The sequence below is a fragment of the Schistocerca cancellata genome, chromosome 3, assembly GCF_023864275.1.
Source record: "Schistocerca cancellata isolate TAMUIC-IGC-003103 chromosome 3, iqSchCanc2.1, whole genome shotgun sequence".
Classification (NCBI taxonomy): domain Eukaryota; kingdom Metazoa; phylum Arthropoda; class Insecta; order Orthoptera; family Acrididae; genus Schistocerca; species Schistocerca cancellata.
The window spans coordinates 297,105,102-297,121,787 of NC_064628.1; the positions used below are offsets into that span (position 1 = coordinate 297,105,102).

The 16,686-nt window shown below is 36.0% G+C and overlaps 1 protein-coding gene across 2 annotated transcripts in view; it reads right to left on the reverse strand.

Annotated features, from left to right (window-relative positions):
- LOC126174997 (RING finger protein 145-like) overlaps window positions 1-16,686 on the reverse strand; it is a 195,814-nt gene that overhangs the window by 17,131 nt on the left and 161,997 nt on the right. The gene's annotated exons all lie outside the window — the stretch shown is intronic.

The following is a 16,686-nucleotide window of genomic DNA, read 5'->3' on the forward strand; positions in this document are numbered from 1 at the left end:
TTATTGAAATAAAGCTACAAGTGCAATTTTTGTGGAAAATCTTGATTTCTCAAGGAATTTTTAATGATTAAGTGTAGATACCCAACTGTTCATTAACTGAAACTAATGTACGAGTCACTTTTTTTTAACAAAGTCTCTGTGAGACTCTGCTTTGAAAAGCGATTTGTTGTGAAGTCTTCACATTTGGATGAGTAACACAGAGCACTGTCTTAATTGCATTATCAGTCATTCAACATATGAAATCTCTCATACTGACCATGATATTTCAGTCTAGCAGTTCTATTTTCCTTTTCTTGACTGCAAGTGTAATACGCACATAAAAATTTGTAAAGTAGATTCTATTATTACTATGGATATATTTGAACAGATTTGGTTTCTTGGTTGGCAATGAATATTTTTCATTAGCTATAAACCACTTCTTTATTAAAACTAAATCTTTCAATCAAACAATCGACAATGCTCAAGTATCTATATGTAATGACAAAGAGCATAATTAGATGCAATGATAACAAATATGGACTTTGAAGATGAAAGACCGAGAAAGGCTGGAGGCGTTTGAGATGTGGACATGGCGGAGAATGGAAAGGGTAAGTTTGGTGGACAGAGTAAAAAATGAAGAGGTACTGAGAAGAATGGGAGAGAAAAGACAGTTATTAGATGTAATAAAAATAAGGAAAAGAAATTGGATTGGTCATATATTAAGACAGAATGATGGACTGATAAAAACAGTTTTAGAAAGTTATGTAGAAGGGAAAAGGAAGCGAGGAAGGAAGAGATTTCAGATACTGGATGACATGATGGATGGTACAACATACAGCAGCCTTAAGAACGAAGCAAAGGATCGCAGAAAATGGAGAGGTGATGGACCTGCTAATATAGTAGAAAACTGATGATGATGATGATGATGATCACAAACCAAAAAAGTCATCATGTATGTCCATGAAACATTCAGCACACAACCTATGCTTATGACAACTGACGTGACAATTCACATCAAACCAATGTTATACATTAATTACATCAAAATTACACAATTCAGTAGCAGATTAATACATTAGGCAAAATATTTTCATTGCTAAATGCAAGTCAGACTTAAGTTGCATATACAATAGCAATACAAGGTAGATCTCTGGGAGGGGATTCGAGAAGTAGAATATCAAATTTATGAAAAAGAAAGTACAGATGAATGTAGAGGAATATATAACCTATGAAAAAGGAAGTACAGATAAATGTTGAATACATAATGTCTCTGTTGCTTGGTTTCCTTCCTTCCTATGCTTTATATCTTACTATTCAAATTTTTTGTCAACACCAGAGACAAACCTTGTATGACTATATCCACAGAAATCATCTTTGGAATGACTTCTACAATCACTTACACTCTTTTTCCGATTAAGTAGAATATGCCACTTCTGTCAGGTCTTGTGCTCCACATTAACAAAATTTTGTGTACCAAATAAATCACATACTTCCCCTGTATTCCATAATTTCAGTAACTTATAGTTAATGCATAAAATTGATCTAGATACAAAAAATCATGTTTAAACTGGTTACCTGTTATTAATGCCATTCTTTAGAAGTACATTTATGCAAACAATGTCGTGTCCATGTATGAAAGGTTCAGAATAAAAGATTAACCATTTGATTTAGGTACATTGTTTTCAAGCTTTAGGTATCTATATATACAGCCAAACTCTGAAAACTGTGAGAACTGTATGGGAACGTATGTCATACTGTATCAGTCATTAGGGCTTTTTCCCAAGCCATTTACCTATGGAGGGCAGGAAGAATGATTGGTTAAATTCCTCTGCACACAGTAATTAGTGTAATCTTGTTTTCACAATCTCCATGGGAGTGACATGTAGGGGGTTGTAAAATATTCCTAGGTTCATAATTATACGTTGGTTCTAGAAACTTTAGGTGTAGGGTTTCACAGTGTAGATTGTGTGTATCTTGTGTGTATCTTCAAGTGGCTGCCAGTTCAGTTTGTTCAGCATTTTCACGGCACTCTCCAAAGGGTCAAACAAACTTTTAACCATCCATGCTGCCCTTATTTATATCCATTCAGTATCCCCCGTCACTCTTATCTGGTACAGATCCCACACACTAGAGCAATATTCCAGGACGGGGCACACAAGCTGTCACGAAGCAAGCTGGGATATTTTTACTTCCCCTCTAGTTTTGCCGTCTGCCTTTTTAAAATTTATTTTTTCAATTTTAACTATTACCATTAACATACGTAAGTTCTACTCTGCATTTTCATAAAAGAGAAAGGATGGCTCTCAGTTTTAAAGAATGTAACACCAGATCTAATTTTCTGCTTAATTTTATGTATGTAATGGATTTTCTAATTTATTTTGAATATTCCTAGTTAGTATCTTTTGTTATAGGATGAAATCAGTAATCATTTCATAACTTAAATTCTATTGTTGACATATAAACAAATTAAATTTTGTAATAATTGTAAACATTTGGAAGATGAAATGCTAGTATTCTTAAAGTATCTATTTGGCTCTAGTTGAAAACATGTTAGCAAAACCAGCCCTTCATTAATTCCAAAGTAACTAATGGTTTTGTCAAAAGTATTGTTTACATAACCACATAAGTTAATTTCATCATTTAAACAAATAATTCAGTTTAGCTCTTGTAACAGAAGAAACTGTTAAAAAGATGTAACTTAATTTAAAGAGTTAAGTTTAAATTGTAATTTCTGTAAATTAAACTTCGAACAATGTGTAGTTTCAGCACCTATTACTGTGATGATATACAAGGGCCTGAATTTTGGTCATGGTGACAGTCAGTCCACGCCCAAGTTTCAGACGAAGAACCTGTGTTGGTTAGAACAACAACAATGCATCAACTTAGCAGTGTAATAAGTGTTACACAATTAGGCCGTGTGTTAAAACAGTGACAATGTCTGCTCCATGCATACCTTTCTACTCTTCAAGAACTGTGAACTTTGTGGTTAGGCTTTTACTGCTCTTAGATGTTCAACAGGAAGCTATTTTAGCAGTATGTGGATGTTCGCCTGCAACCTATTAATGAGGCTTATCGAAAGTTAAACAATAGTGCATTGGCCAGATATAACTGTGTATTATTCAGGGGTTGCGAAAAGTGAAAGTAAAAGTAAAATACTGTGAAATGCAACTTTGCATCTGTTGCCTACATCATTCAAAGCAGTCAGTGTTTACTTCCAAACCCCATTTTTCAGCCAGTGTTCCAACACAGTACCTTGACACTAAGGACAATCAACAAGCAAAGAAATAAACAAATCTGGTGAACCATTACAAAACGTTGTGTTTGCAGTCTCCTTTCATAGATTAACTGGATTTCCCTAATATTCTACAGCCAATGAAGTGTTTAAATGAACCATTATGCTACATTATGTCAATTAACTCATTACAGTGATTGACTGTAAGAATAAAATGTAACTATGTACAAGACTTGGTTCGCTAATCCTATGAAACTTTAAAAATGTGTGTGACATGAAATTTATCATTAGTATTGATTTTATATCATGATATATATTGATTTGTTTCCTGTAACTTTAACACATAAATCTCTTGTACCCTCAGTTTTCACAGAGGTGATACTTAGAAAGACTGTAATACATTTACACTTGTCACAACTGTGTAACTCAGTAATTATTGTACATTGACTTTCCACTTAGTTATGGATTTTTCCCAAGTTTTGGTGCTTAGTAATTTGTTTCTGGACATTAAAATGGCTGTGAAAGTAGGCATATTCTTCTTTGCTCATTTTATGAGTTTAATCCTATCCCCTGCCACATGAATTTATTGTCCGATTTTACTAGCTTTTTCCAATATAAATTGTTTAATAAAATCGAATTCCCATGTTTGAGACACTTCAAATCTATAGTTTCTATTTTCAGGTACAGAACTTGAATTAGATTTAGCAGTGTCAGGGCCACTCTGATATTTTAATTTCGTCCAGTGCACAAGTCCAGAAACAGAAGAACATGCATAAAGTTTCTGGCATTTTCAAGAAAAGGAAGAAAAATTCATTGCAAGTACAAATTTAATTTATCAAAGGCCTTCGACACTATTGGCCACAATATTCCACTGCTCAGACTCAAAGCTGTACAGGTGTTTCTGTGCCTGCTGTTGAAATTATCTGATAGAATTCAAACAGTTCACTTCAACAACCAATATTCTATTTTCATGCCTGTTAACTAAGGTGTCTCTTCAAGGGTCATCTTCGCCCCACTTTTGTTCATATTATATGTGAATGACATACCAAGCAATATAATATGTTGTTGTTGTTGTTGTGGTCTTCAGTCCTGAGACTGGTTTGATGCAGCTCTCCATGCTACTCTATCCTGTGCAAGCTTCTTCATCTCCCAGTACCTACTGCAACCTACATCCTTCTGAATCTGCTTAGTGTATTCATCTCTTGGTCTCCCTCTACGATTTTTACCCTCTACACTGCCCTCCAATACTAAATTGGTGATCCCTTGATGCCTCAGAACATGTCCTACCAACCGATCCCTTCTTCTGGTCAAGTTGTGCCACAAACTTCTCTTCTCCCCAATCCTATTCAATACTTCCTCATTAGTTATGTGATCTACCCATCTAATCTTCAGCATTCTTCTGTAGCACCACATTTCGAAAGCTTCTATTCTCTTCTTGTCTAAACTATTTATCGTCCATGTTTCACTTCCATACGTGGCTACACTCCATACAACTACTATCAGAAACGACTTCCTGACACTTAAATCTATACTCGATGTTAACAAATTTCTCTTCTTCAGAAACTCTTTCCTTGCCATTGTCAGTCTACATTTTATATCCTCTCTACTTCGACCATCATCAGTTATTTTGTTCCCAAAATAGCAAAACTCTTTTACTACTTTAAGTGTCTCATTTCCTAATCTAATTCCCTCAGCATCACTCGACTTAATTCGACTACATTCCATTATCCTCATTTTGAAGTTTTTATTTCTTCTCCATGGATTTTAATATCTACTCCAAATTTTTCTTTTTCATATAATATACGATTCATCAAACTGTTAAGAAATGATGTGAAATCTCCTACTCACCATTGCACTCATATCATAGCTGTTTGTGAAAAGCTGGTCTAAAAAAGTACCCCCTCTCTCTCTCCATCTCTCAAAGTGGGTGGGGGGAAGCACCACGAAGGAATTATCAGAATGAGATGAAAATTGGTAGATGTTATGTACATGTAAAAAACAACAGATGCAGTTATTTGGCTTGGGATTGATTGACAGAGTTGTTGGATGTCCTCCTGAGGGATGTCACGCTAATTTCTGTCCAATTGGCGCATTATTTCATTAAAATTCTGAGCTGGTTGGAGGGCTCTGCCCATAATGTCTTAAACATTCTCAACTAGCGAAAGATACGGCCACCTTTCTGAGCAAGGTAGGATTTGGCAAGCATGATGACAAACAGTAGAAACCCTTGCTGTGTGTGGATGGGCAACATCTCTCAAACTGGTCCTGCTATGAAATGTAATGGCAAGCCACACCATCACTCCTGGCTATTGGGCCATATGGTGGGCAACAGTGGGCTTGGTAACCTCCTGATGTCCAGGGTGTCTCCAGACATGTCGCTGCTGGCCAATGGGATTCAGTTCAAAGCAGGACTCATCACTAAAGAAAATTCTACTCCGGTCAATGAGATTCCAGGCTGAATGTGCCTGACACCAATGCAAACGGTCTTGTTGGTGTACAGAGGTCAGTGGTAGCTGATGCAGGGGGTGCCGTGAGCTCAGCCCCCTTCCTGTGAACTGTCTATTAATGGTCCTTGGGGTCACTGAAGCACCAGTGCCATGTCAGATCAATGATAATGAGGAATCTGGCACTCTGAATGCCTCTCTGACAATTGCTCGATCCTCATGTTTGGTTGTTCCTGTAGGTCAACCACTTGTTTCTTGATGCTGTGTTTGGCCATAATTCACCCGTTACTGGCAACATCATCAGATAGTGGCAACACTCAGATTCAAATGTCGAGATTATGCCCTGGTATTGACAGTCCTCTTTTTCCTATCCTTGCCAGCTGTGTGGTGAAACTGTGCTGCAACATCACACTTTCATCCATTGGCCACTGAAGTTTACTATTTTGCATTTCCTGTCAATACCTGTATGAATATCAATTTCTGACCAATTTGTATAACTCCTTCATGGAGGGCTGCCTTTTTTTCTCGGAGTGCACATAATGGAAGAAGGTTATAACATATTTTACAGAATTTTTTAATCAAAACTACAGTTAGGAGGCCATTTTGAAATGTGGGCCATTTTCACAAACTGGGAACTGGGATCACGAGACAAGGTGGCTTGTAAGTTCGCAAACACTACAACATTTTCATTCATAAATCATTTTTATTTACTGGAATTTTGCATGCAAATATTTTACAAATCAATAATAAAAGTGATTAGGAAGTGTTACACCCCCCCCCCCCCTTCCCACCCAACATCACAAGTTTTACCATCTTAATTTTTGTTTCACATAATGCATATTTTCATACTTTTAAATAGAAAAAAAAATTCAGAAGGGCATTTTCCCTGTCTTGCTAGTTCTCATGCTTTTTCAATAAAACAGCTTTGACTGTTGCATCAAATGGCTAAAGTACTCCTAATTTTAGCTGGTAGTAGAACTGTGACTGTTGTGTCATGGCAACAGTTTTATAATTGTTCTCACTCTGAGCTTTCTAAATTAATATTTCTGGCATATCAGATGGAAATCTTATTTGTTTCCTAACATCAAGAGTTCACATAAAATAGTAATTAACTCTTTCTTGTTTCCCCTTACAAATTTTCATAAAAAGCACTGACAGATCAATGTTTCAGAAAAACTTCAAATCATCCAGTCCTTTCCTACGACATACACACTTGCTTTATAAATCATTATGGAAAACAAACGTTCTGTAGATTTTATGTCAGTAGAGATACGTTAGAAGAAAAGCAGTAGTAGTAAAGCTATTGTTTTAATAGACATGTCAAGGAATAGTCAAACTGATATTGAACTACTGAAGCTAAGAAGTGTCTGTGAAAATACTGACAGTGTTCATTCTTCTCTTGAAATGTTCTATTTGGGAACATTTGAAGATGGACAAAGAAGTTGTTGTGACCCTTTTAACGAGCATGTTAAGAAATCTAAAATTTTTGGAACATTGTCCAGGAAACAGCGAACTATTAATATTAATATTTATTTAGTAAACGCCAGTACAGACAAGCCTCCTCCACACCAGGGATTCCTACTACCACCAAGGAATTTTGATCTGTCGCTTATTTCTGTAGTAGATCGAAATCAGTCATCCACAAATGAAAAGTAACACCTGTATGTGACCACAAGGGTGTTTACTAAATAAAATGCTAGGAAATCATTGAAAGTTGTTTCTTTAGCAATGGCAAAGAAATGAAAAAGTCTTGGACTCATCAAAGGTACTAAGTTTTGTATAACATCCCATAAGGCCATTTTATCTCCTACGTCATATAGCTTGCAAGGGATGGCTCCTTATGAAGTTGACAATCCAAGATGTACACCAGCCTGATCTACAGCTTCTGTGAATATTTAATGAAAGTTGTGAATTACTTGAAATTTTACCAATTAACCTATTAACTGCTATCAACATATGTATCAGTGCACAGTCGTCATGCTTCCAGTGCTAATGCCGTATATACGCAACAGGAGCAGAGCATGCCACGAGTGCTGAAGGTGGATATAAACATTTCGAGGTTTTTTTTTAAGTAAATGCTAGCACCATGGTAACACATGACTTGTAGAATTCCAAACAGTTTGGAGGATTACTAGTGGGTCCTCGATGTGACTCAGATGGCACAAGTGGCACTTTGTTGCCTCATGGCTTGCTTTGTATTGTTTCACTGAGTTTGAAAATTTATAAGCGTGTGGTGTGTTTCTCTTTCTTCATCTGAAACTGAAGACACCATGCCTCTTGATTCTTATCCATCAACATCTCAAGGGCAGGAAAGATTTTTCTTGTTGCATACCTTTGCTTTGCTGAAGTACAACTTACAGCAATATTGAAGATGAAAATGATGTGCCCCTGGCAAAGAAAGCCAAGCTTGTGGACAAATTTCAGTGGTATAGGAAGAAGCTGACTCCCAGGGTTTATGATTTTGATGCACTGCTTTCAGGTGTGACTATTACATTTCCAGAAGCCCTTAGTGTGCTACAAGTGTTTCACACATTGTTCACAAATGAATTATTGTAGACAAGGATAATACTTACTACACTGTTCAGGCTAATATGCTTTATGAGAAGTTTCCTGGCAGCAACTCTTCTTATGGCAACAACTAAAACACTGAAGTATTCTGAATAATGGTTAAATGATCCACTCCTCAAAACTCTGATTACTGATGAAATAAGATCTCGAAACAGATATATATTGTTAGTCTGAATGCTGCATATTTTGCAATCACAATGTTCCTGTTCAAGATGATAGGCTGTAGAAAATGAGCTCAGTTGTTTCATACGTGAAAGGGAAGTCAGAAGAGCACTCATTCCACTCCAAAAAGTTTCATGTTGTTCAAGAGACTCTTAGCTTTCAAACAGTACATTCCATCTAAAGAATCAGGGCTATAATATAGAGTGTGACCTAATAAAAATCACATCTGCAATGGGCGATACATAACTTTTTTTATGCGGTATAATCAGCCCCAATTGATTAGTTCTGTCAGAAGGGTCAATATGGAGTTAGATCAGCTGCTTCAGACAGCTGCTTTGTTAGTCATGGGTTTGGTTCCTATTGATACTATTGGTAGGTAGGACTTCACGACTTCACAAGGCATCTCAATAGCTTTGGGGGGGGGGATGATGCTAAAACTCATGGGAGTACCTCTTTTTTAGGCTAAGACCAGTGTCCAGTGATTCAATGTAGAATGAAATTAAGCTTAATGAAAAGCTCAGACAGGCAGGTACAAGAGATGTTAAAATATCACAAGATTCTCATAAAAGTACAGTAGAAAAATAATGTAGGTATTTTACATCAAAATATCAGGGGATTAAAAACTAAGCAATTGAGCTTCTCACTTGTTTAGAAGATTTAGAAACTGAGGGTGGACTGCATGTACGAAGCCTCTCTGATCATCATATAGTCACAGATACGGAAATGGTAAATGTAAGTGGATATAAGATTTCAGCACACGTAAGTAGAGACACTATGGAGAGGAGTTGCCAAGTATGTTAAAATTTATCATAGTGTGAAAAATTTAGAAACTAAAAAACTTTGTGTAGAGCAACATACAAAAGCATGTGCTTGTGATTTTAAACTAAATAATGGTGCTTTTATAATTGTAGGTGTGTACACATTCCCCCTGGGAAATATTCAGCTTTCTAAACAAACATGAATTCTTTGTTGTTTTATCTGACGGACAGAGGGCAGCAAATTATTGTTTGTGAGGATTTCAATGTACATTTTCTGAAAGAGTCTGACACAAAGAACAACCTTGAAGTATTACTTGTTTCTTTCAATTTGACATCAGTTACTGATTTTCTTACTCGGATCGTACAGGAAAGCAGCACACTGATAGAAAATGTTTTTATAGCCCAAGATAAATTCAATCAAATAAAAGCTTTTCCCACTAAGAATGGTCTTTCTGATTATGATGCACAGTTAGTTACAGAATCTGACATAACTCCATACAGTAATGTGAAACAGTCCCCCAAAATAGTGCACTGAATTACCAATTTAATAACTGCAATATTTCATCATACCTTTGTGGGTACATTTGCAAATAGTTTCCCTAAGAAAACAGTGAAACATAATTGTAAGAAACAGTTTTAAAATGCTGTCGCTAACTAAAGGGATAAAAATATCATTTAAACAGAAAAGGGAAATGTACCTTATAGCTAGAAGGAGTAATGATCCAGATACAACCAAACATTATAAAAACTACTGCACTGTATTATGAAGAAAAAGTATTAAATAATCCACAAGTATATGCATAATGTTTAACATTAGCATCTCTGATAATAAAATTAAAACAATTTGGAATATTCTTAAAAAGGGAAACAGGGCAACCAAGAGCACATGAAGACTGTATCCCTATCAGACTCCATGAAAAGTTTGTGAACAAAAACTCAGAAGTAGAAAATATTTTTAATAATAATTTTTGAGTGTTTGGAGGAAGTAGAAACCAGCTGTCCATTAGAAAATGCAAGGCTGTATATGGAAGAGGAAATACCTAAGCAATTTGATAAAATGAAATTCAACCCACCTCTCTTACTGAAACTAGGAAAATAATAAATTCACTCACACATAAAAGCTTGCATGGAACTGGGGGCATTTTCAACAAAGTACTAAAAGCTTGTTCTTAAAAGAGAAGTAGGATTCTCAGCCAGATATGTAGTAGCTCACTGAAAAAGAGCATTTTTCTGGATACACTGAAATATGCTACTGTTAAACCATTGCATAAAGTGAGGGATAGATCCGATGTGAACAATTATCACCCAATATCATTTCTGACAGCTTCACCAAAATTCTTGAAAAAGTAATGTATTCAGGAGTAGCATCATGTATTTGTAAAAATGGGGTACCAACAAATTGTCAATTTGGTTTTCAGAAAGGTTTTTCCAACAGACAATACTACATATGCTTTCACTGATCATATATTAAGGCACTGAATAACCAAACATCACCCACTGGGATTTTTTGTGATCTCTCAAAGGCTTTTGACTGTGTAAATCATGATTTTTTTCTAGATAAGTTGAAGTATTGTTGTCAGAGTGGGACAGTGCACAAATGGTTTAATTCATATTTAATTGGAAGAATGCAGAAAGTTGAAATTAACAGTACAGACAGTCTGCAATAATCAGCAGATTCCTCTAACTGGGGAGGTATCAAGAACTGTGTCCCACAGGGTTCAGTCTTGGGTTCCTTATTGTTCTTAATAAACATTAATGGGTTGCCACTATATTCATAAAGATGCAAAGCTATTTCTTTTTGTAGATGATACAAGTACAGTAATCATGCCCAACAAAAAAGAATTAGCTGAGGAAATTGTAAATAATATCTTTCAGAAAATTATTAAGTTGTCCTCTGCAAATGGACTCTCATTAAATTTTAAGAAAACACAGTATATACCGTTTTGTACAGAAACATAGACTTTGGATAGAAGTGTGTTGTTAAGGTAAAATATTCCAAATTACTGGGTATGTGCACTGATGAGAAACTGAATCTGAAGGAGCACATTGATGATCTGCTGAAACATTTGAGTTCAGCTACTTACACTATTAGGGTTATTGCAAATTTTGGTGATAAATACACGACTAAGCTATCCTACTATGCCTATTTTCATTCACTACTTTCATAGGGGATTATATTTTGGGGCATAGCATTAAAAGTCTGACAGATAGCCAACCAGCACTTAAAAACAAATTAAAAGAATTTCAGAAAGAGAACTCCTTCCACTCAACAGTGGAATTTTTAGATGTGAAGTAGTAATTGTGAGGGAAAAAAGAAAGAATCAAAGAAAAAAAATTATATCATATAAAGAAACTTTATGTTAAACTAACACGTTCCATGTCATTATGAAATATGTAGTGCAATGTAGGTCAAAAGACACTGATGGTTTTGATGTACCGGGCGATCAAAAAGTCACTATAAATTTGAAAACTGAATAAATCACGGAATAATGTAGATAGAGAGGTACAAATTGACACACATGCTTGGAATGACATGGGGTTTTATTAGAACCAAAAACAAATACAAAAGTTCACAAAATTTCCGACAGATGGCGCTTCATCTGATCAGAATAGCAATAATTACCATAACAAAGTAAGACAAAGCAAAGATGATGTTCTTTACAGGAAATGCTCAATATGTCCACCATCATTCCTCAACAATAGCTGTAGTCGAGGAATAATGTTGTGAAAGCACTGTAAAGCATGTCCGGAGTTATTGTGAGGCACTGGCGTCGGGTGTTGTCTTTCAGCATCCCTAGAGATGTCTGTCGATCACGATACACTTGCGACTTCAGGTAATCCCAAAGCCAATAATCGCACGGACTGAGGTCTGGGGACCTGGGAGGCCATGCATGACGAAAGTGGCGGCTGAGCACACGATCATCACCAAACAACGTGCGCAAGACATCTTTCATGCGTATAGCAATTTTTATTTTATTTTTTGTTCTAATAAAACCCCATATCATTCCAAGCATGTGTGTCAATTTTTACCTCTCTATCTACATTATTCCGTGGTTTATTAAGGTTTCAAATTTATACTGACTTTTTGATCACCCTGTATGACAGAGACCTATGTGTGCTTTTGACATGCCATATGGCTGGAATGAAATTCAATCAGCTGGGAAATTGGACAACCAAACCAACACCAAAAAATTTAAACCAAAACACTAGAATGGTGCAAAAACTCCTTTTTTCACTCCTTAGGCATATGCTTGCTAAAATACCACATTATTTACAAGGTACAAACCAGAAAGGTTATTTCAATCACTACATTTCATCTCATCATCATTCGTGAGATTTTAGAGAGGTATCACTAAGAGAGGTAAGCACAAGGAGATTGTCGATCAGATAAGGAAAACCATTGCAGCTTCGAGAAAGCATTGTTGAAACATCAGTGAAACAGCATGTGCCTGAAGTAGGTGCATCATAAACAATATGATGTGGGACGTGTGTTGTGGCTTTTCTCAGAATATATCACACACACAAAAAAAAAGAAGAAAAATCCTGAAAGGTGCTTCTGTGCTTTTGTTATCTAGCTTTAGGAACTTTGCCAATAAAGAATACTCAAAGTACACTTTATTTTAAGAATTTACTCATCACAATAAATACAGAAGATCCTGCAATGATAACAGCTCAGTGCAGCAGGCACTGCAATTCTCAGTGCCATATTGTGTCCAGCAGGGCAGGCATTGCTGTGTGGAGAGGCTTGGCCTCATGGATGTGTGCACTGTTATGGTACACTCAGCAGTGAAAGGTTAAGGTGGCCACAAGAATACAAGACAGGCATCCAGAATACCTTTGGTCCAAGTCCCATTAGCATTAAAATTCGAGCAAACAGCATTGGAATGCTACATGATCCAGTGGAAAATGTGTTTTATGAACAAAGACGTGCTGAATGCACAGACTGTAACAGTTTAATCGAAATACTTAATGAGAAACTTGGCAGAAGTTGTGTTACAGGAGGACTGCAAATACTTTTTGTAGAACCAACTTCGTGCAGGAAAAACTACAATGGACCAATGGGCTGCCATCGTCAGGTGAATATTCTGGTACACTGAGTTACCAACAGAATCAGCAGCTCCTTTATGTACCATGGATGGCCCACCATGCATTTGCGAACAGCAGCACTGCTACCAGAGAAAATTGGATTCCATGTCTAGCTTTAAGTGAAGAACTTATCCCTGTTAATAACATTATCAGCTTATTGAATCTCAATGGATTCCTTCAGAGCGCATTCACAGAAACAGGAAACAGGAGCAATCGTTTATGCCTTATTATACAATATCTTATGTCCCTCATGAACACAATGTTCTGCAACCGCAGCTTTCTCTGGCTGGAGAAAACGAGTGTGACAGTGCAATTCTACACATTGGTCCTGAATACCACAGATAGTTCGACGAATATGAAGTATCTCACAAAGACAAGGAATTTTGTGTACTTTGGGTTTTCTTAGTCCCAAGTCATCCTTTACTGATCCAAGAAGGCTGTAATCTTAGCCAGTGTAGTGATGTGAGCCAGGCAAATGCCCAGTGGGTGGGACATTTATAAATGGGCATTTGCCCGAAAATTTGCCCAAAGCAGTTTTAAATGCCGAAACTCTGGGCATTTATAAAAAAAGCACTTTTTAAAGTTTTTGCTGCTAGAATGATGCATAATGTTCCAGTTAAAATAAGGGAATGATACTCCTGATATTAAAAGTTAGTAAATGTTTATACTTTGCTTTATTACTATGAATAAAAGGAAATATACATTAAAAGTTAGTAAATGTTTATACTTTGCTTTATTACTATGAATAAAAGGAAATATACATATTATAAAGTGTGTGTGTGCGCGCACGCGCACACACACACACATGCACACACACACACACACACACACACACACACACACTAACGTAAAAGAGATTTAATAACAAAGAAGTCAACTGGTGGTGTTCAATTCTGATGCTAGTCGATTCCTACAGAACCCACGATTCTTGGAATTATGGGATCGGAATCGATATGTGACATATTCCTAACTAAAATCATTATGGATGACTTTTTTTACTGTAATTCCAGTTATTTTAAGTAAATGTTAGTGCTACTGCTATTATTGCAAATAAGTAGTAGATGAAATTCTGAGTGAGTGATTTATAATTTCAAGTAAATCATGTCATTCTTTGGGTTATTTAGGTACTTGGATTTGGCATTACTGGTCTGACTGTCTGAAAGTCATTCATGTCTATGTGGTTGACTGAGCAGCAACACAACCTTGTCTTTTTGTTATTTACAGTTTTATAGGCAAAAGTCTATTGAACAGTTCCAAGAAGGTTAAGAAAAAAGGACTTGTTTGGAAGTTTTTCAGTTTAAATGGGAAAAGAGTACCTTGCAAATATTGTTAAGCAATGCAAACAGTCAAAAAATGGGAACGCATATCAAGAAGTGTTCCAAGTGCCCCCAGAATTTGAAAAAAGTACTTGAGTTAGGTACAGTGATGGACAAAAACTATTTTTTTTCAGTAGCATAGTATAAGTAGAAATATTACCAACAGGCTAGCTACTTAATATGAACTATACTTTATTTCAAAAATTACTTCTTTACTGAGTATCATCTTCCTTTTTGATTATGTACTATCCCCAGAATTGATTTCATTAAAGATGTAAAAAGTTATGTTTATAGTCCAATTTATTTCCCCTAATACCCCTCCCCTAATTCTCAAGCAGCTTTCTCAACTTGGTTACCCAACCACTGATGAAGCTGTGTTTGAAAACCCCTTTTTCAATACAAAATTTCAGCTTAAATTTTTTATATCTTTTTTTAATCCATTAATCTTTAAAATGCATAAATGTCTGGGCATTTATGACTGCTGGGCATTTGTCCAGGCATTTATTGTGGGGCATTTGCCCCCTGACTTATAATACCCAGGCATTTTACACCAATAAGCCGGTGGCATAAATACACTTTAAATGTTGTATCTTCTATAAATTTTTGAAATTTTCAAGCAGGTGAAAAGGCAACTGATTTATAAGTATCCTCTGAGGATTTCCCTGTAGTCCAAACTGAACAGCAATATTTCTTGGTCAGTGTAACCATTCTGCTTGAAAACAACTTTAGGATCGATTGTATTCACCATACATGGCCCTCAGTAACTTCTTTCTATTCGTGAGGCTGAAGAGAACCTTGAAAGGACATCCTTTTGCCACCACTGATGAAGTAACAACAGAATCGCTCAAGGAGCTGAACAAAATAACAGAAAGTGATTTGCAGAAGTGCTCCAAAGATAGTAAAATAGGCTAGCACAAGTGTATTATATGTGACAGAGGATTACTTTTGAGGTGAGAATGCTAATGTTGATGAACAAACAAAGATTATTTACGAAAACCAAAAGTTCCCATCACTTTCTGATCACACCACATACACCTGAAAATGACAGCCACCTGGTCTGCTGAAATAGTGTGTCAAGATGAGTAAATTACCTGGCAGCATACTCGAGAAGATTATCACAAGATGAGGTTTTGTCAAAAGCTATAAAGTGGGAAACTGAATAGCTAAGAATGTGGAAAGACATCTCCAGTTTTTTCACTATGATGACAATAGAAGTATAATTTCTTTTACTATATGAGATTGTCTACCTGTCCTTTCAGAAAATGTCAAAGAGTGTATAAGACAAAAAAAAAAATTCACTTTGCATAATCTGAACGATAAGTTCTTTATCCTTCCGATAAGACTACTTTTACTAAGTTTTGCGAACTCTGTCCACTAGAATGTGTTACTGTAAACAGTTAGGGGATGCATAAGATATGTGTATGCATGTATCACCAAAATGTAAAACTGATGATGCATGTTGCACATGTAAAACAACCATACACAGAACTTTTACAGAAACTTGTCTGCAATCTGGAAAATGAAGAGTGCATGTTGCATTGCTGTTATTAGTGTCCTCAAGAATATGAACTGCTTAATCTTTTAGTGGAGCTGGAATCCTCAGATGATGCGGAAAATTTTATTTTCAAGCAATGGATTCAAACTGATTGATCTACACTGGCCACTTTAATGAAGACAATTAGTGAGGTTGTTGAGTACATCTCACCCAAAAACTTTGAAACTTATCACAACATATTAGATATCAAAACCTCACCTTGCTACTTAAAATCAACCAAGGAAATGTCATCATGCATCATTAAAGTGAATTTTGCAGGAAACTATACATGTTTCCTTCAGAATGCTGCACAAGAGTCATAGTGGTGGAAAATTCAAATTACTCTTCATCGTTTTGTTGTGTGCTATAAAACAGAGGATTCGATAAAGTTAATGTCATTGTGTTATACACGTGATTGCTTGTAGCATGATACAAAACACATTCTATATTTTCCAGAAATATATACTGGAAGAAATGCCACACATGCAACATGTCATTTACTTCAGTCATGGCAGTTCTGCACATCATAAAAACTTTAAGAACTTTGTAAATTTGTGCCATCACAAGCAAGGTCAAGGAGTAACTGTGGAATGGAAATTTTTTGTCA